The following is a 26,474-nucleotide window of genomic DNA, read 5'->3' on the forward strand; positions in this document are numbered from 1 at the left end:
GTTCATCCGTAACGTTTTTGCGAACTCTGCAATATTGATAGAGTGTAGACACAAAAACATTCCTTAAGTACCTCTTGATAACATTTATTTTAAAATTAAAATCATCTAAGGGGTTACCTATTGTCAAAGAGATATTCCATGCATCCAAAATATATTGCCCAATATACGTAATTTCGTATTGCTTACACTTCAGCCCTAGACGGCGCCTTGAAAAAATAGCTACGGAGGGATAACATTGGATATTCAGGTCGCTACAGATTTTCTTGCCGCACTGGCCTCAGATTTTATCGGGTCTTTTTCACCCCATTGGAATTCTTTGATAAGATCGGTGGTCCCAGCCGTAATTAGTTATTACCAGCAAATAGTTCAATTGACAAGAAGCTATACGGACTGCCGGAGAAATTGGTGTAAACATATATGTGACGGAACGCAATACAGTACTTATTCCACTGATGCGCTTCGAAAAATTTAAATACATCAATACATTCCACGACTAACAGAGGCGCATTGAAGTGGCACAAGAACTCAATCTGAGCTGAAACTGGCGTGAACCATAACCCCGATGTTCACGCAGAAGGCAAATCAACAAGTTTCTCAAAGAAATAATCTGTGTGGCTGATATTCAAGCAATACGGAAGGAAAACAGTGGTTTACAAATGGAGGTAAGTCCTTTAGCTTGTCGCATTCCTGCGGGCCAAAAAATCACTGAACTGACTTTGCGTACACGCGAACATTCTGGCATAAGCCGTTGATATCTTTCTTAAGACGTATCGTTTCCGATTTGTTAAATCTTTCAGCTCGTGGCAGTCATTACAAATATTGCCATTTAAAAATAATTCTTGCAATGCGGAATCGAGAGACGAAATCACCGTTATAAACTTACGGAGTACGTGTGCCGATTGTCACGACGAAAGGAGATGTTTACATCTCACTGGAGATGAAAACAGCGGCTCCAAAACAGGAAATTTAAACCGCATTGGCGTTAAATTGTTGGCTAACAATAACGTTTTACGCTATACTTGAACTGAAAGGGACAATCAACGGAAAAACAAACTGCTTGGCTCACCTAAGACCTAAGTACTGTCAGCTATAACTACGTCAACTCTTATCCTCTTTTACTGAATCTGTTGTTTTCAGCATTTTAGTAATTCCATCGCTTTTGTGTGGTTGTGTGACTTATCCTGACAACCCGTGAAACCATGCACAGATTTTGATTAGTTTCAACGGATAGATCTGCTTGATTGAAATAGTTCAGCACGTCTACAGATTCAATGAAATACCGACAAAAAATTTGAGGAAACCGAGCAGTCAACAGTCGATAAAATGTTAAGGTCGGGGGGTCAAAAACGTGACTGAAAATCATGCTTTACACTGTAACAGGTCCGATCCCGTCCCACTCTCATCCTACCCTAGCAACCAGTGAGGGTTAACAGGTGGAACACATTAGTACAGTATTTTGAGAGAGAAGAAAGTAGGTTCAGTCACTGCTCTTCATTGCCGAGGCGGGAAAACAATCTAGTACACTGCGGGCAGTGCAGAGTTAGTTAGAGTTCCCGCTTTCGATCTTCCCAGGAAGATCAGGAAGAGAAAGGGACCCTTAATTCCTTTTCCCAATTTTTCCAGGAAAATCTAAGGGAACTCTGCCCGCAGGGTAACAATCTAGCAAAACAAGAGTTATCCGGTCGATCGACAGTGCATACGTGTGTCTTGCTAACCAGCAACTTTTTCCATACGAGTCCTCCAAATTTTTCAAACTTTCAAACCACAAAAAAATATCATGCTTATAAAGCATCAGCAGTTTCAAAATTTGCAACATTACAACTTTTATTTCCATTTTGTGCTACCACCGATTTTTTGTTTGACAAGGTCACGTGACCGTGTCATGCAAAGAGCCTATTTTACTGCACTGGTCCTATATTTATTACATTTACATTTATTTATTCATGAAAGAAAATAATCAGGTAAATAAACTACTCCTATCTAAACATTACAACTTTTTTTTCCATACAAACCACTGTAAAATATCATGCTCTAGTTTAGCAGTTGCTGTCCTGTTGGTTGTTCTATTATTCTCATGCGAAATGTAGCGAGCCATTCGGGGTACGATCTTGTAAGGGACGGACCATTATTTTTTTGAGGGGGGGGGGGGGATGAAAAATATTAAAAAACATTGTTTACAGGGCCTGGAAAGACAAAATAAATTGTTTGCAAACACGATATGTATAACAAAAAATAGTAAGAATTTCGAAAAAAATGTTTAGAGAGGTGCATAAACTAAAAAAAAAAAGTTTGCAGAGGAAAATTTTTCATCCCCCCCCCCCCTTCCAAGAAAGAGAAATGGTCCGTCCTTAAGACCTTGCGAGAGCTGCTTCAGGGAGGTATTCCATTTTTTTCTTTTTGTGGAGAAAGGAAAGAAAGTGGAATTTTTCACGACAAATGTGACAATGATGGCAATTACCCAAAGGGCGATCTTTGCTTACGATTGTTCTTTCCTCGTTCAGACTCCTTCCCATCATGCTGTGCAAGGGAGGGAGTGCGCGTTGTTGTTCCTCATAGCGAAAATAATTAATGGAAATTTCATTGAAAATCCGCTTAATTGGAGAGAGTGCAAAATTTATGTGGGATACTTTCAATCAAAATATTAGTATTGGCAGTTGTTTCGTATTACCACATCAGACAAACTTCCGTAATTTCAACATTCTTATTTCTTCCTTGAAAAAAAAAAAACGCACATAAAATCATAGCCTTGCTACGGAAGCCATCCAAAAAGTATTGCTGTATGTTATTATGATGAACAATAGAAAAAAAATGCAATGACCTATTTGAGAAAGAAAAGAAAAACTCGGAAGTTGTAAAATGTCTTGAATCATTTCTTTTATCTTCTTATACTGTGGAAGGCGTGAAATCCCTAAGTCATGTTAACCCCTAGTAAAGTACAATCATTTCCCTAAAAAGGAAAACAACAGCTCTTTCTAACGGATGTCACGGGGAGCAGGGAAAACCCTTACCGTACTCGAGTAACTCGACCCCGGGGGGCACTCCCTATAATGGCCTATACGGGGAGGCTCCGCCCGAATGGGGTACCTTTTTCACGCATTAGGTATATAAAAGGGTAGGAATTTCACAAGATTAGGTATGTGAAAGGGTAGGGAAATCTTCATTTAGGTATTTAAAGGCGTCTTTAATGAAAATATTTCGCACAAACGCATCTTACGGCTGTATCATTTTATTTATTAAACACTACATAAAAATGAGAATAAGATTTTTATGTAAGTATATAAATGATTATATATGAACTGCGGATGTTTGAGAGTGATATGATCGTCGAGTGAATTCCAATTTAAGAATGGAATGAGAGTGAATCACCACGGGATCGAACCGGACCTCCGCGAATCCGTGCGATGCCACCAACTGAGTTAGCACCGAGCGAGATGTATTTGAGAGGAAAATAGTTAAATAAGTAGATGATCGTCGCAGGATTAAGAGAAACACGAACCTGACGACCAGTATTGGAGCATTTGGGGAGAGGAGAATAATGTGAAATGAAAAGGGAGATGACGTGGTGAGAAACCTCGCTCCAAGTTGGCAATAGCTCAGTTGTAGAGACGCACCGTGCGGAGGTCGGGTGTGCCTGTTTAGGCTCTCACCAATCAATTCTCGCGATCATATCACTCTCAATACATCCGCAGTATATGACACAATACACATCACTCCTCTCACGGTTGCCGCTCCGTGCTAAGCTATGTAAGCCACGCGGTTAGCTTTTTCAGGCCTCGCAAAGAACTCGCCATTCACTCTCATATAACCGAAACACAACATTACATCATTCACTCCCTCAGGAAATATGACCAAATTGACCTCGCTCCCAATGTTGCTCAATAGCTCAGTTGGTAAGCACGCACCGGTATCGCGGAGGTCACGGGTTCGAATCCCGTTGAGCCCGATTTTTTCAGGCTTCTCTATTCCAATTGCTTAAATTGGAAATTCACTGCGACGATCATTTATCACTCTCAAGACTTTCTGTGTAAGGTATATGTCATGTCATTTAGGTATGCGAAAGGGCTACCAGTTTTTAATAAAAGGTATACGACCCTCGGGCATAAGCTTTTAAATGTTATTTATGCAGTGTCCATTGACGAGCGAGGCGACTAACAAGTTCCGTCGTTTCACAATAGAAAGGTATTAATAGATCCCTTCAATTTAAAACACTTCCCTTTCCTTAAGGCTTTCATTTGGCTTTGTTTAGCGTTCGGCTTTGTTTGAAAGAAATTGAGGTCATGCTATTAAAAAGTGTTAATTTTGTAACATTGCACAATGATTTAAATGAATTAATGAATTAATTTTAATAAAAATTTGAAATAATGTTAGTGAAACAAGCGTGGGCAGTCCTAAACGGACTGAGCAAAATCCAGAAGTCGCTAGCTATAGAGGACTGGAGATTGATCGAGTGGAATCAAAATTACAAGATATATTCTCTTGATGCAATGCAACTGATATACAATGATATATACAATGGATTGCAAGTTTTAGAATTTTATACTTGTAAATTTTCGGGCTGATTCAACAAGAAACTGATGTTTCCCGACTTCCGTCCGATGATCACCGATTCTTTTCGCGCGAAATGCAGTGCTTTTGTATATCTTAGCGGATTCGGTGTCATATTTTTTTCGTTTTTAAACAAATATACGTAATATATCTTGCAATTTGCCTTTAAATTTTCCCGAAGAAAAGCTGCACTATAGGACTTTCCATGTATGATTTGTATTTGCATACACACTCGCCTAAGGCAACTTCGCGTTGATTCTGTAAAGTGATCCCTTGAAGTGGGATGTTTCAAAGTAAACCATTCGAAACACATAACTGACAACTAACACGTACATTAAAAAAATTGTATTTTCCATTACCAACGAATATTTGTTTTCTATTTTGAGAAAAAGCCTTTTTTTCGACAAGACTTGACAGCACAAAGAGCTTGATACATGGTCACGGTCACTTAAGATCTCTCTCAATTTCATCACATGCAAATTTGAACTATTTCGAAGCTCTTTAAAAAGGAAGCACGAAAATTATGGATGTCGACAAAACGCCCTTTTTTATTTTATTTCGTTCAATTGAAAGAAAGCGGACATTGCACGGTTTTTGAAAACCGTTAATTACGAATCGTTTAACGCCTTTTTTCAGGACAGGAAACGAGTTCCAAAGTAAACTGCATGTCCCAACATGACTTTTCAAATCGACTTTTGTGATCGTGTATGTGACTTATGCGCGTGAACGATGATGTCACGAACCGTGTCTTACGTATTATACGCCCACTAATAAATCAGAATAGTCAAAAGATCTTAGACAAAGTTATTCAAACAAAAATATAGCACGGAAATATATATGACCACAACAATTGAATCCAAGACTGAAGCCAAAAAAGGATTTTTTCATCAAAGTTTTAAAAAATGTATATTTTAAATAAGTTTTAGTAATATCGCAGAATAATCTCGAAAACGCTTTCTTTTGCTGGCTATTCTTTTGGAACCTTTTCATATTGGCTTAAATCACTTAGCGACTCATTGAGACGTAAACTATTTCGCTAGATGACATCATGTCATTATTACACCCACACCTCCCTGGTAAGTCGCACGTGACCTAAATTTTCATGGCGCAGAAATATACGCTACGTGATTGGCCAGGCCGTGTCACGTGGGAGGCCGTAACCACAAAATCAACTCAAATTTATTCATAGCTTCAAAACAGAGTGATTGGAAGTCGAAGTTTTGTCGTTGAGGAATGATTCTTTCGTTGTGTTGTAATATTGTGGTGTCCGTTGAAGGATTTGGGCTGAATTTTACGCTTACACTATGAAGGTGACTGTGTGTTTTGACGCAGTTCGTGTCATTGTACCCTGTGGAAATGGCGACCTAACCGTATGTGAGCTCATAGAACGAGCGGTTTCAAGATATCGGAAAGCTACAAACAAGGCAAGTGTAAATTCTGTTAAGATTCTATCCTGACAGTTAAGCATTGGTGTTACAACAGAACTCAAGCCTTCGAGTGTTTTGTATGTGAACTTTCGATAGCAACCAAGTCAAGAATGATGACCGCTTATAAATCGGATGCAAAATTTGCCTAAAGGTTCCATACGGTCTATTAAATTCTCATTTACTACCGCTTCTAACGTTTTGTCTTTCCGTGTAGATTGAATAATATTCAAAGTTTCCATTACAGTTTACAAAGCTGCTGTTTTTAAGTTGTTTAGTTCGTGCTTTGTGGAAGGCATTCTAGGAAAAGTAATCGTGTGTTCGATTTCCGGCGCGCGCTCGATGAGATGTTCGATTCAAATTCGAATGTATCCAAGGTTTCGAAGTTTGTATCGAACCAGCAATTGGGAATAATTGCACGAGCCGGTTTCTAAATATTAGATTTTTCACCATTTGATGGCAACCTTAAATAAACATGATACAGGTTATAAGCCGCAGCAAATTTTCTCGTATCCGCAGGAAAATTTCGTCGCCGAAATGTCGACAAATTTTGAGTATGTAAACCGTGTTTGCAGCATAATACATCGATTTTATGAATATAAGCTTGTAGCAAAACCACAACCGCTTTGTGCCACTTAAATTTATTTCTTGAAAAGGTGTATAATGTGGTTGTTAACTTGTTATCTTCTGTTGCTTTGCTTTTTCTGATCTAAACTGTCGTTCTAGCTATTGTCAACTGCGTTGTGTATTTACGTTTACATGAATTGGAAGGTTGAATATCAACCACAAACTTTACAACTTTGCAATGATTATCTGGAGAAAATTAATGTGCTGGCTATCGATAGCAAGACAGGGAGCGATAAAATTGTGACTGACAGTTGTAATTATAGCGAAAGATTCATTTAATGAAATCTTAGTTTTATTCGCCGATATTTTGCAGCCTCCCGATGAGTTCATTCAAGTGCTTTTTCTAGAGACGAGCGAGGACCATGGAATTCTAGATCCTGATGACCTGCTCTGTGATGTAGTCGACGACAAAGACAAGGTATTTCATTGCTTTTTCTCCTGTTTCGTGTCAACCTTGGTGTTTTTCTTAGTAATTACTCGTAGATTAAATTCAAAACTCCTATTTAAAATTCCTAATGTATCCTGTTTTTATTGAAATTTACAACACTGAAATGAACATTTAATTGATAGCGTGACATGCTCCGCTTAATTGATCAGGAAAACGATTTTATGTTAAAGGAGAAGAAGTATTTCTAGATTCTTTGTAACAAAATACCTTAATCTTTCCAGCTCGTATCCCTCCTTTGGCGTAAGTTAGGAATTTTAAATCAATGCTTTTAAGAAGATCAGGCTGTTGTTTGTTTAGTGAATTTCAAGTATGAAAACCTCCTGTAGGGATCGTGTGAAAATATCTCTTTTCCAGACAATTTATTCAGAAATCATTGCAACAACTTTTCTACTGATCATACAGTGGTCTTTGTTGTAAAACAAGCCTAAACTGTGGTTTAAACGTTGTTTCCTGTTTTTATTGCATTAATCCAGCCAATTTGTATTCAATACAAAGATTGTGAAATAATATTGCAATCCTTTGCTTCTATTATAACTTTGTCATTTCTTTTGAGGTATTGTTCTGTAGGAAAATCATTGATTTGGAAAATGTGTGCTGGTGTAAAGACCATTTTTCTTAATCAGTGCTGGACTTCTACCCTCTTCTTATGGTACATGTTTGCTTTATTTATCACAAGGATCAAAAATTGTAAAATATGTGCTCCTTCCTGTATGCGCATGATTTGTGGCACACAATTGCATGTTTGTATAGAATGAAGTAACATTTATCATCCACATGTGTGTCATCTAAACTCTTATCTAACAAACTAAACAATTTTTTCACCATCCAAAGGATTGATTTACAAACTAATGGTTTACATTTTATGGAAATAATCAAACCATTCATTCAACACTCGAGATTATTGTGTCTAGGCTTGAAGGGCTCTGCTGCCTGTTTTATTATTTTACTAGACATAATTATAAACACTCTAGACATTTTATTAAAGGTCTCTTATAATTGGAGTCTCGATTTCTGATAACAAGACTTCAAATGACTGGTGATTTTTTAAAAGAGTCCTTTCAGTGAGCATTGAATTTTGCAAAAAAATTTCTCTGATTATTGTGGTATGTGATCACTTGAGGTATAAAGCAAATTAACTCTATTAACAAGATCAATTAGATTTTCTAGTCCAAAGTTCAAATTCAGTAATCATAGCCCAAGGCTTTGTGCACTTAATAAATCAACCTACATGTAGCTCTACAAAAATCCATGTAGACTGTCTCTGATTGGTAATTATATATTGGTACTTGGCAAAGACATTCAAACTGGACAACATCCAATCAGAACAATGACGTCAATGATGGAACTAAATTAAATGCCAGACATCTCAAGTAGATAAAGAATTGAATGCACAAATTAAAGAGAGGTGTATGTTCGATCAGACTGTTCTAGTCAATCAAGTGAAGCGGTTACTCATGCCTGATGAGCAAGCAACTTCTGTTATTTCTATGTGCATAAATGTTATGTCTATGTGTGCAGTACACATTATGTACAATATATGACTTAATTTCTCTGCCACCTTTTTACTTGAAACTGCAATGGTCAGGGTGGTCCTAAATACTCTATTAGACTTTCACTTTTATTAATAGTCCAAGGGTCAGTAACCAAGTTCAAACTCTTCTAACTCACTTTCAATCATTTTCCACAATATTATTATTCTCCTTTGGAGAATATGAAGTTTGATGAGAAGTAGATCTTTCTTTCTGAGATCTTAATTCTTCTCATTTCAAGTCAGTCTCGTTGAGGCTTTTCACAAACTAGTATAGTGTAAAGGTTGGACAAAATTATTGTTGGTGAGATTAATATGTGCCTGTTACCTCCCCAAGGTGGGTAATCAGCTAAATAATTAAGCTTTCCTTGTCAAGCTTTTAATTCATCCTATGTGTAAGTTGTTTTTGGTTTCCTGTTTCTGTGTGGTGGTCACTTTTACAGGGTGGTCTAAATATGTTTGAGGAGTTGGTAGAGAAGGGGGGCCACAGTGGCAGCATAATGGTAAAAGCATGTCAGACTCTTGATGGAGATGTACAGATTTCAGTGTGACCATTCTCCTTGTTTTTATATGTTGGGTTCTTGGGGGACCTGCTAGACAGCGACAATCGTGATGGACTTGCCTCCCTTCCTTGGGGAAAGAGCAGACTCCCTGTTGCTTACTGTTCTGTGGATACAACTCGAGCGAAGCTCTGATGCACCTGAGCCATCCAGCTTCTCCAGTCTATTGGTCTGGAGTGGAATAGCTGACATTTATTTTACCTTGACCTCCGTGTTGCTTCTTGGGGCAGAAGCACCTAACCAGCCTAATAGTCTGTAAAAACAGTCTACAAGGGAAGACAAATATTTTGGTTATATACTGATAAGATAAAACTAAGAGGTGGAATGCTCCCACAGGATTTACTTTAAGTTATTAATTTTTCATACAAACATAAAGGCCACTTTGAATTTTCTTAACCTCATCTTCTCAATTTCTTCTGTGAATTTCGATCATAATACAATTAAAAATAATCTCTTAATACTTTTATTACTTGTTTTTAAATCTTGTTATGTCTTGAAGGTCTGTGGCATCTAGGTTTACGGAACTATTACTGAGTTGTCTGATGTGATATAAAATTAAATATGTTTATTGAATATTTGTGTCGCTTCAAGGCTGCCAACGATACGCATAAACATTTGGGGGCAGATGAATGCGAGGCGCTAAGCTAGGGAGTTGTGGCATGGTTGTCTTAATTAGAAAAACGTCCTAATTTAGGAAGAGAGTGAAGCTGTTTTCCTTACTAATTAAAAGAGCCCTATACTAGCACAAAGGCATCATGTTCTTCATTCTAGAAATATTTCACATTTTATTTTGTGACATTTCAGTCAAATTGTCATTTAGATGTTTACAAGTTATTACAGAACTGTTTGTTTTTGATAACTGAGTTTGATTGAAATGCAAAATATTATTGGAGCACTTTGCATAACTTTGACAAGGGTATTGAATAAAAAAAAAGTAGGTTATGTTGCTTTACATTGCATGTTTAAATTGTAGTGTACACAGCTATTTGAATAAAATATTGAAACTGCCAAAAGTGGTTTTAGAGAGTGGGCCATTTTATACCTAGATTCATAATTGCTGTACATGACTTTTTACATGTTTACTTTATGGTATTTCTGATGTCAAATTAACAAACAATCTTTTATTTTTGGTGTTGTTTAAAAAGTGTCTACACACTGAGGGGATCAGGTAGCAGCTCTCGCAATGTAAGATCTCATGCAAATGGCTCCCTATGCTTTGAGAGAACAATTCTTTTTATGTTATCTGTATACAGACCTGTGTGTGACGGAACAAATTGATAGATCGAAGTGTCATGAGAGTGATTGAGCCGCGATGTGAAGAGGGGAAGGGGGAGCCCTGTGGGAGAGAGTGGGGGACAGCGAGGAGGGGACAGGATGGGAGGGGGGGAGGTGGGGGGAGCGAGGGTGTCTTTCGTTGTGGGTGGTGTTTTTGATTGGTGACAGGAAAACAGCAATAGACCAAACAAACAACAGGAACAGTGCCTGTAGCCCCAAAAACAAATAGCAACTGCTACAGTCTAAAGGACCAGTAGAATTACAAGCTTGCAAGAGCTGCTACACAACTGCACTGATGCCGCAAGTGGCCGCATTAAATGTGGGCTTATCATGGTTTCCATAACTTATATGGGCTAGGAGGTTATCTCAACTCCCCCTCCCTCCCTGCCATCCTGGCCTGGGGAATAGTAATTTCCCCATTTCCTTAATGTTATCAACAGAGATATTGCCCTAGAGTAGTGGAAATTCGAAAGTGAAAATTTCTAGTTCAATTTTATTTTTAGTCCACTCTCAAATGAAAAAATTAAAATTAATATTTCACTTTCCAAAAATGGAAAGAAAAGGTGAAAATTTCTAATTCCTTACCAAATTCCAATTTTCCAAAGAGATGAAATTATTTCTAAATAATGTACTGTTCATCAAATTTGATTCATAAATGTTACAGTAGCTCATTCTAATCAGTATAAATGGGTATCAGAAAGGGGGGGGGGATGTAGCAATACTCCTAGTCACTTCATGCTACAGAAAACGGTGTGAAGTGTTGGTAAGCCATCTTGGCTTAAAGTAATGGTAAGACAGGCTTTACCTAATAAGATCTTGTCTTGTCCACTAATTCTTACTAATTCTATAATTTTGCCATTCTAGTTACTTGCAGTCTTTCAAGAAGGTTCCTCACAGACACTTCACCGTCCAGCACAAAATGGCGGTTATGGAACAAGCACGTCATCTATAGGAACAGCAAGTCCTGATCTCTCTCAGCATGAAGATGAGACTCTGAAATATATAGAGGAACCCCCTCTGAAACCATATACATCAAACAACAATAAAGTTGAAAACACTAATGGTGAAATCAAAACTGTATCCAGGGTAACGAAGAGCCCTCCGCCACCAGTTCCTCCGAAACCTGTAAGACATATCAGTGTCAACAGCAGTAGAACTTCTTATGTTGAGTCTATACCATCGGAAGATTCTGGAATATCTACGCATGATGAACGATTTAGAATAGGTTCAGATTCATCGAAGTCTGAAACAATTGAAAATGTTGTAGTGAAACCGACAATTTATAGGACAGGAGAAATGACCTTTGTTGCAATAGGGACGCCGGTTAAACCTACGGTGTACAACGGTCATGCAAACATAGACAGAAGACGATTTTCGTCAACAAGTTCTGATCACGCTGATAATGAACACAGTAATAGTGAGGTGGAAGAGGAGACATTTTCATTGGGTCGGAACTCGGCACGGAAATCTATGTTTGTTGACAGCCCTATGCTGGACAGATGGGCGGAGTTACAAGAAGAGAGAATGTTTGTGGTGAGGGAATTGTCCACTACTCTCAGTAGCTTTAATGTTTGCTGTACACGTATATCAGTGGTGTGCTCACCCATAGGTTAGCGCATTGCAGAACTATTGATCAAGGAGTCCTGAGTACTGCCTTGGCCACTGAGGGGGGGGGGGGGCAGGGGTGGTGCACTGGTGAGAGCTCTGGCCTCCCACCAATGTGGCCTGGGTTCAATTTCTGCCCAGTGCCATATGTGAGTTGAGTTTGTGGTTGGTTCTCGTCCTTGCTCCAAGGGTTTTTCTCCAGTTTTTCTCCCTCCAGTTCAAAAATACCAACACTCCAAATTCCAATTTAACCTTGATGCACGTACACCTCTTCATGAGCTCCTGAGCTCTTCCGTGTCACGTGGGTAAATGAATAACATATACATTTTTTTTACTGACCTCGTGTTTTTGGACAAAATACCTTCTTTAGAAGTTCTCTCTTGCTGGGTGTTAAAATGGGTAGCAGCAGATTTTGAGGGAATTTAACCTTACTAAATAGTAGCTAGGGGTCCTGTAAAAGACTAGCATTCCTTTTAGGGGAAAGGAATGTAGCAATTTTCCCAATCATTTTCACAAGATCCAGAGTTGTTGTGGTACTTGTCCCTTGAATAGGCATATTTGCAATACTTTGGCAACTCATTAAAATATGAGCTTGGGGGCCCTGTGGAGCTTTATGGGTACACAGGAATCCAGATTCACAACAGCCCCAAAAACTTTTTTTAACATAAATACTTTTTTTCTAGGGTAATAATCATAGAGAGGAGCCAGTAAGTACTGTAACATCACCATCAGAGCCAAGCTCTAATGAACCAGACTTTGCTGTTAAATATCATGATGATCAGCGCTCGGAAAGCTCAGAGAGTAGCGGGTAAGTAGAGATATTTCACATTCACTATAGAATTCAGACAGCATTGCCAAGAAAGATCTTGCAATCCTGAGGCAGGGATTCAAGCTCTCCATCCTTCTCTAGCTGTATTACCAAAGAGGGTAGGGTCTTGGTAGATCTTTCCACAATGCAAAACTCAATGCCCTCCATTGGGACTCTCTGCTATTGGCCTGCAGACCCGCATGTATGTCGTGATCATTTGAAATTGATCATTTGATCACATTTGATCACACCTTAGAGTACTGTGGGCTTCCACACAATTTGAAGGCAAAATTACATAATACCTGATATTTGATGGTGCTGCTTACAGCTTCAGTGAAAAAATCACAATGAATTTTAGTGTACAGAAGCCGTGTGCAGTTGATGATAGCATGCTATTAGATATGTGAACATTAATTTTGTTGTCTTTCCGTAAAGGGAGCCTGATATGCTTATGATTGAGTTGAAGCGTGAGGATCCACTAGAACCATTAGGATTCACAGTAGCAGGATACAGAACGGCAGACAGCAGGTTCTTAGTTTGTTATTTTTATTTTGATAGCATTGATATATTCTATGTTGTGTTAATTATTTACATGTATGTTTACTTTATGAAAGTAAGCAGTAAGCGTTACATTGAGGTCATCTGTGGGGGGGGGGGGTTGGGGGGGGGGGGGGGGTGTCCTAGATCTATCAAAGTTTGTTTAGAGCCCATCTCATTACTCCAGGGAAGTTTAGAATGTCAAGCTGAAGTCTTTTAATTTCAATTTAATGAAAAAAAAATTTCTTTATCAGGGAACTTGGTCTCATTGTTCGTAACATCTCACCCGATGGCTGTGCAGCAAGAGATGGAAGACTTGAGGTAATTCTTTTGCTTTACTTTATCTATTTGTTTTTATGTCCGTTTGATCACAGGTAATTCTGTGTATCTGTATTTATGTTGTCCTAGTCTTTGAGAATTAATTGACAATAATAATTATTTTTTGCAGATTGCTGATAGGATTGTTGAAGTTAATGGATGGAGTCTAATGGATATGCCAAATGAAAGGTAATAAAGCATGAAGCAACATAATTGTGGGGTAGGGATAGATACTGTTACATTTGTTTAAAGGGACACTTCACGCAAACTAGAGCGAAATGGAACTAAAAGTGGTCGAGTGGAGAGGAAAGTATGGACGCCAGGAACTGAGCCACGATCACGCGATTCAAGTTCTGGGACTGGAAACACCTGTATATGCTCCCTACTCCCCAACATTACTTAATCTTCATCTTGTGACTAGGTGCTATGTAGAGAAGACTATTCCCCAATTAGTACACGAAGCATAAAATCCCTGTGACAGTGTCCCTTTAATTGTTTGGCTTGTCCCCCAATTGCTCGCCGCTTCCTAAAAAATAAAGTGTTGTTATTGTTGTTGTTGTTCCTTGTTCTATTTTATCCTGGAACATCCTGCCATGTAAGACTGTGACGAAAACCTCGGTTTCCCACTGAGAGTAAGAGAATTCACGCTCAAGCTCTCTTTTTTTTTCGCTTTTAAGAGCTGAGGAGCTGTTTGCTGCAGCAATCAAGGCATCTGTAGTAAGCCTTGGTGTGTCACGGTCGCATTCATTTGTTCCTGGGCAGAAGAGTGACGCACAACATGAAGAGGAAATCATTCAAGCTCGGCCAGCGGCGGAAAATAACCAATCGCCAGAGCCGCTAGAACAATCACAGAGAGAAATATTACCTTTGACACCCCAGTCGCTTATTGGTTCACCTTCAATACCTGATAGCAGCTTCAAGAAAGTCAACAAGAGAATTCTTATTGAACTGATGAAAGGTAAGGGACGTCTATAAATAGCAACAGGAGACAGTTCTTTGCCTCCTTCGCAGACGTTCTTTGGGCTCGTCACGCGTTTCTCCCCCACGAAATGAAATTAGTCTAAAGGCCTGGCCAAATGGAGACGCAAGTTGACTGAACACTTGCGTCTCCGTTTGGCCAGGACTTGCGCGCGTCTTGCGTTGACTTGCGATGACTTGCGTTCACTTTGGTCGAGATCAAATTTGCACACAAGTCAAGGCAGGTTTTTCACCGTTTGGCCACCCAACGCAAGTCAACGAAAGGAAAATGCCGGCTTTTACGACAACTTGCGTGCACTTACTAGTATACTTGCGTGTCCGTTTGGCAAGCCAACGCAAGTTCAACTTGCGCCTACTTGCGTTACCGTTTGGCCAGGGCTTAATTTCAATTCTCCCTACATTATTAATACATTGTCAAACAGACAGGTGGTGAGAATAAAGAAAATCATCAACGAGGGCCGGGGAGATTCTCTTGATGTTCAACTTAAAAATTCTCACAACTGACATTGACAGAAATATAACGCAATCAGCAAGGAGAATTGATACTTAAAATCATGTAATAATTTAGTCTTTGCAGTAGCCGTTATTTGGGGTGTCATGCAACACAACGGAAGAAAAATTGCGTGACGCGTGACAACTCAATTAACGGCAACGAAGGTGATTCGATTGATGATTTAATATAAATGTAAAAAACTAAAAAAAAAAGTCTCCTTTTGGCAGGAAATGACGGTCTCGGGTTCAGCATCACAACGCGTGACAATCCAGCGGGAGGGAACACGCCCATATTCGTCAAGAGTATATTGCCAAAAGGTGCTGCCATCGAAGGTGGACAGTTGAAAGCTGGAGATCAAATTGTGGAGGTGTGTATTTATAAAACCGCATTAAAATAAGCTAATGAAAGACACTCAAACAAAGGCTCTCGCTTTTTCGCTAAAAAAAGGTTAAACGGTGTGAAAACGGATTCCTTATTATATCGTATTGATTGCCTTTTTCAGGTGAACGGACAGAAAATGAATGGCAAAAGCCAAGCGGAAGCTGTAAACGCTCTTCGAAGCACCAGGGGCCTGGTGTCGCTTCTGGTTCAAAGAGAGGAAGTCGTTCAGTCACCCCGGGCGCCTGCTATAGAGGTAAGTATCTCGAACTGAAGCGGTTTTCCAGTGAAAGTTTATTTTATTTTATTCTATATTTTATGGCGTTTGCCATTTCAACTTGAGAACGTGGAGTGTTTTCTTAACAATCAGATTTTGCCGGTCTTTGACCCAGATGGGTGCAATAAACCAAAACCAATTGTGGCTTTTCCCGACACTTTTCCCGCGCTTGTAACCAGCTTCATGTTTTCCCGCGCTTGGCACTGGTTACATGTTTACCCGCGCTTGACGCTGGTTTCATGTTTTCTCACGCTTGGCACTAGCTTCTTGTTCTCCCGCGCTTGGCGCCGGTTACATATTTTCCCGCGCTTGGTACTGGTTACGTGTTTTCCCGCGCTTCGAACACATGTTCTACCGCGTTTGGCACCATAACATGTTTTATTGCGGTTTCTGATTGGTTAATCGCATTTTTTCCCGCCGTTTTCTGTGATAGTGATTCAAAAAGAACTTTATACAGTTGACATAACCAAAAACAGCAAAATTTTTTTACTTTTTTAATGCTTTTTAGAGCAGTTTTTAATGCATTCTATTGTTTTTATTGAAGGTCAATGAAGACAGCTTGCGCCATTTTAGAGAAGAAGGTCTCCAAGTGCTTACGTTCAAAATTCCGCTGGACATAGCTGGCGCGGCGGGCCTGGGCGTGAGTGTGAAAGGCAAGTCACGTGCTACGTCTGAACAAGGTCGAGACAGTCCTCAGGACAAAGGCATCTTCGTCAAGTCCATCATTCCTGGGGGCGCTGCAGCCAAAGATGGCCGTCTATGCCCTGACGACCAGCTCCTTCGTGTGAACAATAAATCATTAGTTGGTCTAACAAACCAGGCGGCTATGGAGACACTGAGACTCGCTATGCAGTCCACGAGACCCAATCAAGCTTTCATTGATGTTGCCATCGCGCGGGAACAAGACGATACTGTCCCACCCCCTGGGGAGTTACTCCACAGTAGCTCCCTTGAGAAACTGAATGCGCCTGATCAAGAGAGGCCCATAGAAGCGGGCTCTGATGAAAAGCCTGTGGAAGAGCCACAAAGGAGCACCTCCGAGACTGATGGCAGTTTTCTTAATAAAGAAAGTAAGTATGCCTATCCGATATTTCTGTGTTGTAAATGCTTTAACAAGTTGGAAAGCGCTTAAAGGGAATAATAAGATTCAGACAGTTTATATACCTTATACTCCATAGTCCATACTAAAGGCCTTTCGAAAACTTGCGTTCACTTGCGTCTCCGTTTGGCCCGGACTTGCGTGCACTTGCGATGACTTGCGTTCACTTTGGTCGAGATCAAATTTGCACGCACTTGCAATTAAATGTGTGGGTCCATTTGGCCACTTACGAAGTCAGTACGTCAATATCCATACGGGTTGCTCTTGTTCGTCTTTGAAATTAATGTCATTAAGTTTTGTGTTTTTTTTTTCCACGTAGGAATTCCCAGTAATTTAGAAGACCAGTTTAACGAATCGATCACCAGTAGAAATCTGACTCCTATTCGTGCGAGGAATGCGGTGCATCGTAATGACTCCTACTGCGTTGCCGTCAATAAGAGCCAAAGTCCTGGATCCCAGTTTTACAGCCCTTTTAGACAACGCCCAATCCATCGACCCAGTCCCTTAGCCATGGGTAATGACCGGGCGCAACCCCTCGCTCCCAGTTCACTGGCGAGGACGTCGACACCAGCGGAAGGTGCTTCTACTGCCGCATTAAACGTTCCTTCAGGAAGACCCACTAGCACCGTTGCTATACCAACGCCTCCTTTGGGCAGCACCGACGAGAGGCCCTCGGGACCTGGTAGCCCTGCACAGGCACCTGCAAAGCCACCGCCACCTCAGCCCCCACCAAGATGGGACTCGGCAGCGGATAATTACCGTTTACCAACGGGGCTCCAGCTTAAGCTCAAAATGCCGGACGCCCAGAGAACCCAAGAGCAAAGAGCCCAGGAAGGTGGAAGCAATGCCAGCAGCCCCGGCACCCCACCCCCACCCGCTCAGTTTAAGAACTCTTCGCCCACCCGGGAATACCCTCCTTCCTACGACCAGGCCGTAGCCCGCCTCGGGAGGTCACCCCACGCATCAGTCAGTTCAGAACCTACGACTCCGAGCAAAGAACAGCGGAAATCATGGAGTGAAGAAAATGCTGAAAATCAAATCATCGCCCCTCCCAGCCAATTTTCATCAGAGGACATTGATAATCCTTTCCAAAGAGACGGTTTCGGTCGCCTGTCCATGTCGGAAAAAAGAGGCCGAGCGGCTCTGGACGCTAGACAGTCGGATTTCTTCATGAAACGAGATCAGGACAGAAATGAAAGTAAGGAAGCATTATTGTCTGGAAGCATTTCTGAGTTGGTGTGTGGGTTTTAAAGGGTACGGCCAGATCGCAAAGAGATTTGAGTGAGAGTTTTCGTTAAATCGTGCGGTAAATTGAGTTGGAAGTACGCCGGAATTGGGGGGGTGTTTGTTTGATGAAGCTCTCGTCCACTCATAGAAATGTTAGCAGGTTTAAATTTAGAGAGCACTCAAAAATTCACGGTCAAACGAGTGCGAAATTAAACTACCATTAACTTTTGTTGTCGTCTGATTACGACTTTAGTTCGGCATTGTGCAACAATGCAGTATTTCTGTCTTCAGGGTTCGCACACGCCTTGAAAGTTCTTGAAAGTCTTGAATCTTAAAATGAAAATTCAAGGCCTGAAATGATTTTCGTCCTTGAAAGTCCTTGATTTTTTTTATGGAACGTCAAAAGGCTCAGGCAATGAGAAGACGCCAAAATAAGCGATTTTTTTAGTTCTTCAGCAAGCACATCAGTCGTTATTTGGGTATGAAAAAGTCTTGAAATTCCAGGGTCTGAAAGTCTTAAAAGTGTTGATGGCCTGAAAAAGTGCGCGAACCCTTTGTCTTGTCTACTGAACTGTTCAACTCTTCAACGTTCAAGTTTGTTTGATCATAATGTCATTTTTCCTGTTCTAATTCCTCGGTTTTCGTTATTATAAATTGCAGCGGATAGCTCAGAAGACGCCGAGAGTAGAAGAGGAAGAAACAAAACCAACAATTAAACACCATCCCCTGAGAAAGGCCGACTCAGATGATCAGCTACGGCAACAGTTCGAGGAAGGTAAGATGGCAGTTGTACATAGAAACAAGTTTTTTGAAAACAAACAAACATTAAAAAAAAACAAGTTTGACAGACCATTTAATGCATGCACACAAAGCAAAACCCAACAAAAAAGCTGAACCCATTTAAACGCGAAGATAGCCAACGATGGCGAGTATCGAAATGGATTCCAACCTCCAAATTGTAAGTAAAGCTGACCGCTTTTGCATTGAATATTTTGTTTACTGATTTTTTTTTAACGGTTTCCTACTGTCGCTAGATTCCAAGGAAGAAGAAAGACGACCTTCTCCTTATGGCCGCGGGATGCAGAAAAGTCGTTCAACTGGTCAGCTGAAACTTGTTGGTCTGAAGAACGACAAATACAAGAAGTAAGTGTAACAATTCCAAAAAGGAAAAATCTGTAATGGTGTGATTATAAAGAACAGTAGCTAGCAATGTCAGGAACCACTACCTGAGCTAGGAAGCGGGGATGGCTAACGACAACGAGTGTAATAATGGTTGAATACGGACAATTATAGGGACTGTGTCACGGCTAAGTTAAGTTTATTTTAATAAGTTTTGCCATATACTTGCTATGAAACTTAATTTTTGATCTTCTATGGATCTAAATGACAAGACCATAGCTTCATTGCAACCAAACGTATCTCCCGGGCAAAAAAAATCAACTTTGAAAACTGTTCAGCCCAACAATATTTCAAAACCTCATTTCGCAATCCGTTTCAATCTCCGTCTTTTTGGCCATCCGTACCTTCTTTTGTATTTGCTGTGTTATTGAAATATTCCTTCACCGTTTTACGAGGTTATTTTTATATTTCACCGAATTTGATGGTCATGTCCCATGCTTAAATTTGGCTAAAATCCGTGACATAGTCCCTGCTCCGGTTATCACTTGCTGAATTCCGCGCAATGAGAAAGGCCAAGGTAGGGTTTTCGATTAACGGTCATAAACGGTTATGAAACCTGAGAGAAAGAGAAAAAACGGGCTGCTTTTGCAGACTACGAAGATGACAACTTTGTATTTATGTGCTCTTTTAATTTTTTCAGGTCAAAAAGCAACGACAACTTGAGTTTTACTAAAGCTGTGGAAAATGCCAACAGATCTTATCCAGGTTAGCTCATTTTCTCTTATTTTTCACACATTTAATACATATTTCCAGATTGTTGTTTGTCTTTTATAAAGAAAGAGCTGCACCAATAACCAATTGTATCAGTTAAGTTTTACCAAGTACTTTTTTTGCGTGACACGTACAATGTTTTGACGTGACTTCACTTCTTGCGTGACATTGCAGGTGATGTACAGAATGGTCACGCACAGTTTAGTCATAGTGTTTCGGAAGAGGAAGTGCCCATCACGATGAAGAGTAACGCGGACTTCACTGCAGTACAACAAAAACTTGCTGTGAAAAAGCCTTTCTACAAAGGCATCAGTTCTGTGTTCAAGTAAGTACTTCGAAAGGCATGCTAAAAGTCATCTGCTATCTGTCCGAGTTTAAGTTTGTTGGGCTATCTTAGGCGGGTTCTTAATTCGTGTAAAGTAGAGCGATTTTCATTTGAGTGTCGAAATTATATTTTTTTTTTTTTTTTTTTTTTCTCTTTGTTTTTGTTTAAAATTTTCGCCCTTTTTTCGTATGGATAAAAAAAAAATTGTCCTCCTCCCTTTTTCCCTTTTTTTTTTTTTTTTTTTTTTTTTTTCTTTTTTTTTTTTTGTACACCCTAACCAGTAAGGAGCAAAACCAAACCCAATCACGAATTGGCTGACGCTCAGTTCCCGCGCTTTGCACCAATAACACGTTTACCCACGCTTGGAACCCAATGCACGTTTTCCCGCGCTCGTAGTCGATAACACGTTTTCCCGCGCTTGGCATGAGTTACACGTCAGAGAAACGCCGGTAGACGTAACTGTTTTATATTTTCATTTCTAGGATCGGCAAAAATAAGCGCGGAGATTACAATCTCTCAGATAACGATGGCCCGGCGTTCAAACACACGTACAACAGAGAAGCGCTCATCGACTTCCCAGCCGAGCAAAGATACCGACAGCTTGTCAATCATTATGGTCAGGAGAAACCCCCGGACCCTCGGTACAAGTCGCTTCCGACTCGCGGACGAAAGAAACACGAAGCCAGAGAAAGGGCGCTCGAAGAAGCACGACCCGCGCAGACGATGAAAGTCGGGAGAGTGACAGTTACTGCGCCCACAAGGGTTTGACGCACGTGACTTAAAGGCTTGAGTGACAGTTGCTTTGGTTACTGTGCTCACTGGGGCATGAAGCACGTGATCAGCACGTGAAATTTGCTCTGCCCACTGCGTCGTGAAGAGAAGTGACAGTTATCTCGCCCGCTATTGAGGGATTCGGTGTATTGAGCTACGAGGAATCAAAATAAATTTTATTTTCCTTCATAGTATACCCCATCTGAAAGCCTTGTGGATTATTAATCGCTTTGTGAAAGTGGGATTAAGTGAAACAAATTTTTTCATTAAAAGGATCGTTTACTATGCTATATGCATATCCCAAAATGATGAGAGAATTCTCATAGATTACGTGATTTCTATAACAATATCAAGTACATCTCTAATTGTTGTGTGGAACCAAATGCAAGAATATTCCTCCATCGCTATAAAACATACCCAAATGGTATTAACCAAAGTTTATCGCAATGCATTTGTAGATTTATTTCCTAAATAGCGATTATTTTTGAAACTCGAAAAAAGACATTCAAATATTTTGCTTGACGTTTTTGTAAAATAACTCCAAAGCGTATCTTCACGTGTACTGTATATAAATCACCGCATTAATTGATTAATTAGTGAATAGTAGATTTTTTGATAGAATTATATCCAAAATATGCAGATAATTAGCTAGGTTTGTAATAATTGTTTTCAGTTGAGCTTCCCTCAGAGTATACTCGATATGAAAGTTCTTGGTCACATGCTGTCGTTAACGATAACATTACCGATATTAAACGGTAGTTTTCTAACCGTGAGTTGTTTGTCTGCTTATTAAATTTTCCTATTGCTAGAAAATTAACAATTATTGGAAGAGGATGAGCAAATAGTCGTGATTTGTTAGTCGCAAGCAGATCAATTATTTGCCGAAACCGAAGGTTGGACAAATAATTGATCTGCGAGACACTGACAAATCACGATATTTCACGATAACCGAGTTCAATAATTGCTTTATGATTCGATCACTGAGTTTGGTTTTGGCGTTGCCTAGTTCTTGTAAGGCTTTTTCCCCAGGCCTTCACGGTATCGTGTGACGTCACTACTCGTTTCGGTGACGAATCCGGGGGAACCACGTTACCCGAAAGGAGTTGACGGCGACAAAAATTATGGCCTAGGAACTAGGCAAGTTTTGATGTAGAAATTTCAAATCGCTAACTGACGCCTTACCGAAAACTCAGGAAAACAAGCTGTCATTTTTCACAGAAGCGGATAAAACTACGCACAAGCAGAATAATATTTGCAGCAAAATCACTGTCAGTAGACGGTGATGCGCATTAGGGACGGACCATTATTTTCTTGGAGGGGGGGGGGGGGATGAAACATTTTCCTCTGCAAACTTTTTTTTTAGTTTATGCACCTCTGCAAACATTTTTTTCGAAATTCTTACTATTTTTTGTTATACATATCGTGTTTGCAAACAATTTGTTTTGTCTTTCCAGGTCCTGCAAACAATATTTTTCAATATTTTTCATCCGCTCCCCTCCAAAAAAAATAATGATCCGTCCCTTAGCAGATTTTTATTTCTTGGCAGTTAATTTGAAGATCACGTGGTGGACTCTCGGACAATGAAAAGGAAGAAAAAATTGCATCATATGCTCATTTCTTTTATATGACTGCCTGGGCGGATACATAATCATGGAAGACGCGACGTATGGACCTTTAGAAATATTGGTTTAAATTGTGGAAGTTATTTGAAGGCCGCGCTTGATCTACTTGAAATGAATACAGCGCTTTCATATACTGTATGTCTTTTACTACGACCCCTTGCTCTTAACATCTTGTATCCCCGTACCCCTAACATCGGAAAAGAAAAAGAAAAAAGAAACTTGAACACTACATTTGAATTTTGACAAAATATAACGTAGAGCAGGTGTTTGACTTTTAATTATTTATTGTGTAAATTGATCTGCGAAGTTAAGTAAAACGTCAACTTAATACGCGTTTTAGCTGTTGTTGAGGATCTGGATGAAACAAATAGCGCACGCTATTTTTGTGAAGTCAATCTAACATCCTCTCCATTGACAATACTTTCCCTGAACGTGTGAGAAGACCGCATTTTTCGCTGCTAGATCGTCAAACACAAGAAATCGTAAGCCGGAAAATTGAAGGCACTCCCGGCTGGGAAAAGATCTAGATAAATTGCACATTTTAATAGACAACTGTCTATAATTGATCTGCGAAGTTAAAAATTCAGTATAAAGTGAAATGTCAACTAAATGGGTGTTTTATTTGCTGTTAAGGATCTGGATGAGATCAAAGGACAAATAGCCGTCGTTATGTTTTTAACGTCAACCTAACATCCTCTCTATTGCCAATACACTGAACGTGTGGAGACCGCATTTTTAGCTGCTAGATCGTCAAACACAAGAAAAACGCAAGCCAGAAAATTGAAGGCACTCACGGATCTAGATAAATTGCACATTTTAAGTGGAAGTCCCGTTTAAAGCGGTCCTCTCGACTTCGCGCCAAAAGAAAGTTTCCGTTTATTTTTTGCCTGTGAAAAGGCTTTGGTCCATACATACAAAAAAGCAATAAATTATTTTCTAGTTCTTTATTTTCGCTTTGCTACAGACCAAAATTGAATTTTGGCCGACATGGGGCCGCCAACGGTAGTCGAAGGGCTAAATTTCGACCATTTCGTGAAGCGCGCTATGTCCACAAAAATGTACTTGACGGAATATCATTTGGCACAAATTCTAAGACACCTTTATTTAGTTCACTGACGAAACGAGGAAAATTCTACGAAAATTCTAAGTATGCCAGCGCTTCTGAAATACACCATACTCTGAGGTCTTTATTCACACGTTAAAATTTAGGTAAATACAAGAGAAAAAACTCAAAAGTTTCAACACAAATTGGAGTAAAAAAGCACATCAATGTAATCTTCTTGCCTCAATGAATCGTTTTTTCGACGTTTTTGCTTGTTTACAAGCTAAAAACGTAGAATAGGGGTTATGTGAACAAAATTTGGAACCACATATTTGTAAACTCTCAAGGGACTTTTTTAATTTCTCAAGGGATTACTTTCCGCTGTGGGTGATCACTTGCGATCTCATGGAAAAAACGTGACTTGTCACATTTACAAACGTTATACTAGTGGTAACCACAGGTTAGAAAGTGCGGGCCTCGATGCAGTTAAGAGAAGGTACTGGCAGGGAAGTGTTTTTTAATTACTGGACAAACGAAAATTATTTCGAGTAAGGTCGAGTAACGCGTCACGCTTAAGTCACGAATGTTTTTTTATCGTTTCCTATTGCCGCGAACCAATCAGAGTTGTTTTTTTGATTGACAGTTTTGCGAAGTGAAGTCGAGCACGCGGTGTGAATTGAGATGTGATTTTTCTCCGTCGGCAAACTCGCTTTGTTGTCAGTGTTATAAGGAATTTCTCGAGAATAACCGTTGTTGGAATCATTCGCTTTGCCGTAGTTCATCTGTGATACAATCACAGCAGATCTTCTCAAAAGCAACACCTATAAAACAACGTCTGCAAAACGTAATGTCTGCAAAATGTAATGTCTGCAAGACAGAAGCCTCGATCTAATGTGACAAACTGTTGATTTTTCGCAATCTTATCGCTCTTGGAGACAAGATTTTTCTCTTCCGGTGTTATGACAAACTGTCGTGATTGACACATTTTTTGCATTCCGATCGTTCTTAGTGGAAGAACAAAATTTTCAACTTCCGCTTTGCAGCTAGCCTTTATAAACGTGGTGCGCACGCGTTATACGCAATCCGCTGGTCACTGTCAAGATTAGGGTTGCGGGCCTCTCTTGGGCCCGCAATAACAATTTTAAAAGTGACATGTCAGCTTTCTTATCTCAACGCACGTGTGTCTGAAAGGCGATCTATAAAAAGCGTCGCACAAACAATGGATTGCGTAACTAAAACACGAATAAATAATCACTAGCACTTACATCGTTTAGAAATTACAAAAGTCAAAAATAAACCATACCAAAAAACTCGCTCTTTTCAAAGATATTATTGAAGTTAAAACAAATGCAAGAGATGGGGGCTTCTTTTAGCTTAGGAGCGGTTAAAAATTAGACCAAATTTGGTCGCTACATCAGCCTAGGTCCCCGGGCCTAGGTCGTTAGGGACGAGACCTCGCGTTGACAGAAATGTTGCATGAATCGGCTTTACAACATGCGATCGTATCTACGCAGTTCAAGTGAAATTTCAGTCAAAGACAGCAAAATTCTTTCGTATTTCATCTTCAAATATAATTCGAAAGCATATACTGTATATATGGCTTTTGTTTAATCCTGAGTCTTGATATCCGACCCTCGCAGAGCCTAGACAAAGCGCAGCTTGAGCATTGAGTGAAACAATTTGTTTACGCCGCAATTATATGCGCAATGTTTTCTCTGACAGTAGTCGGAAATATCTGTATTTTTTTTCGTGCTTTTTCGTGGAGCAATTGTACATAACGATACGGCCTTGAACACATTGAACAGCGGTCTGCCTATAACAATTCAAATGTGGCGTCGCAAAAACAAAGCGTCGAACGCATATTTTGCTGTTTCATTTGCTAATTTCGCTGCCGTAATCGACTGCCTCGAAAGGTCCTTGCAATTTTAAAGTATAGAATTGTCAGATCTCGGTGAAATTTGCACTGTTTATTTGTGTAATGTTAAGGAATATGTGTATAAATACCCAGCGCGGACGGGTCATTTTTGACAAAATTATATGGCTGCATTTCCTCCGCGAAGATAGGAAATTGTTAAACTAAACTACAAAGAAACTGTAATGATAAGTTTGAAGAACAATGCACAGGATAAACCTTCGACTCATACTTCATGCAAAAACGTCGATATCTCGAAGAGACTTTGATCTACTTTCAAACCGGTGGGTATCTCCTTGGATTGCACGCGAGAACAAATTAAAATCTGCCATATTCAGTGTGTTTACATAATTGTCGCTTCGTGCCAAAGCTCATTTGCATAACCTTGCAATCGATGAGAAAACTCCCTCCACCGTCCAAACTCGATTAAATACCTTTAGAATATAAGGAAATTGCTTATTTTGATATTCCTATACCATACAGATCCAGCGCTGAGAAAAATTGCGTTGAAGATGACAAGAATACTCGCGGCGTGCGAGACTCCACAAAGTAAATATTGACGGTTACACTGGTCGCACTTGTCCCATAATTTAAATTCAATTCGCTCCCGTAGTATCTCTAGGGGAAGAAGAAGAGTCGAAATTCAGCCATTTAATAAATATAAAACGTGTTAAAACGACAAATTGAATTCTGACAACGGGAATCGATCATGCAAAGACAACTTATAACTTTACGTCCAAGAACATCACTTACAGGTTGCTTACTGAGGAAGCGTAGTCGCCAGA

At 39.8% G+C, this 26,474-nt stretch overlaps 1 pseudogene across 1 annotated transcript; it reads left to right on the forward strand.

The window, feature by feature from the left end:
• The first annotated feature begins 527 nt into the window (after positions 1-527).
• LOC144659593 (uncharacterized) lies at positions 528-21,886 on the forward strand (annotated as a pseudogene). The gene is made up of 17 exons (XR_013571930.1): positions 528-662; positions 6,910-7,014; positions 11,272-11,940; positions 12,696-12,820; positions 13,256-13,348; positions 13,612-13,678; positions 13,806-13,864; positions 14,353-14,633; positions 15,374-15,513; positions 15,649-15,780; positions 16,346-16,871; positions 17,220-18,098; positions 18,788-18,902; positions 19,162-19,270; positions 19,947-20,011; positions 20,192-20,342; positions 20,825-21,886. The product of XR_013571930.1 is annotated as an uncharacterized LOC144659593 (transcript).
• The last annotated feature ends 4,588 nt before the right edge of the window (positions 21,887-26,474 follow it).

This window comes from Oculina patagonica, chromosome 7, assembly GCF_052425735.1.
Source record: "Oculina patagonica isolate OP01 chromosome 7, crgOcupat, whole genome shotgun sequence".
Lineage (NCBI taxonomy): Eukaryota > Metazoa > Cnidaria > Anthozoa > Scleractinia > Oculinidae > Oculina > Oculina patagonica.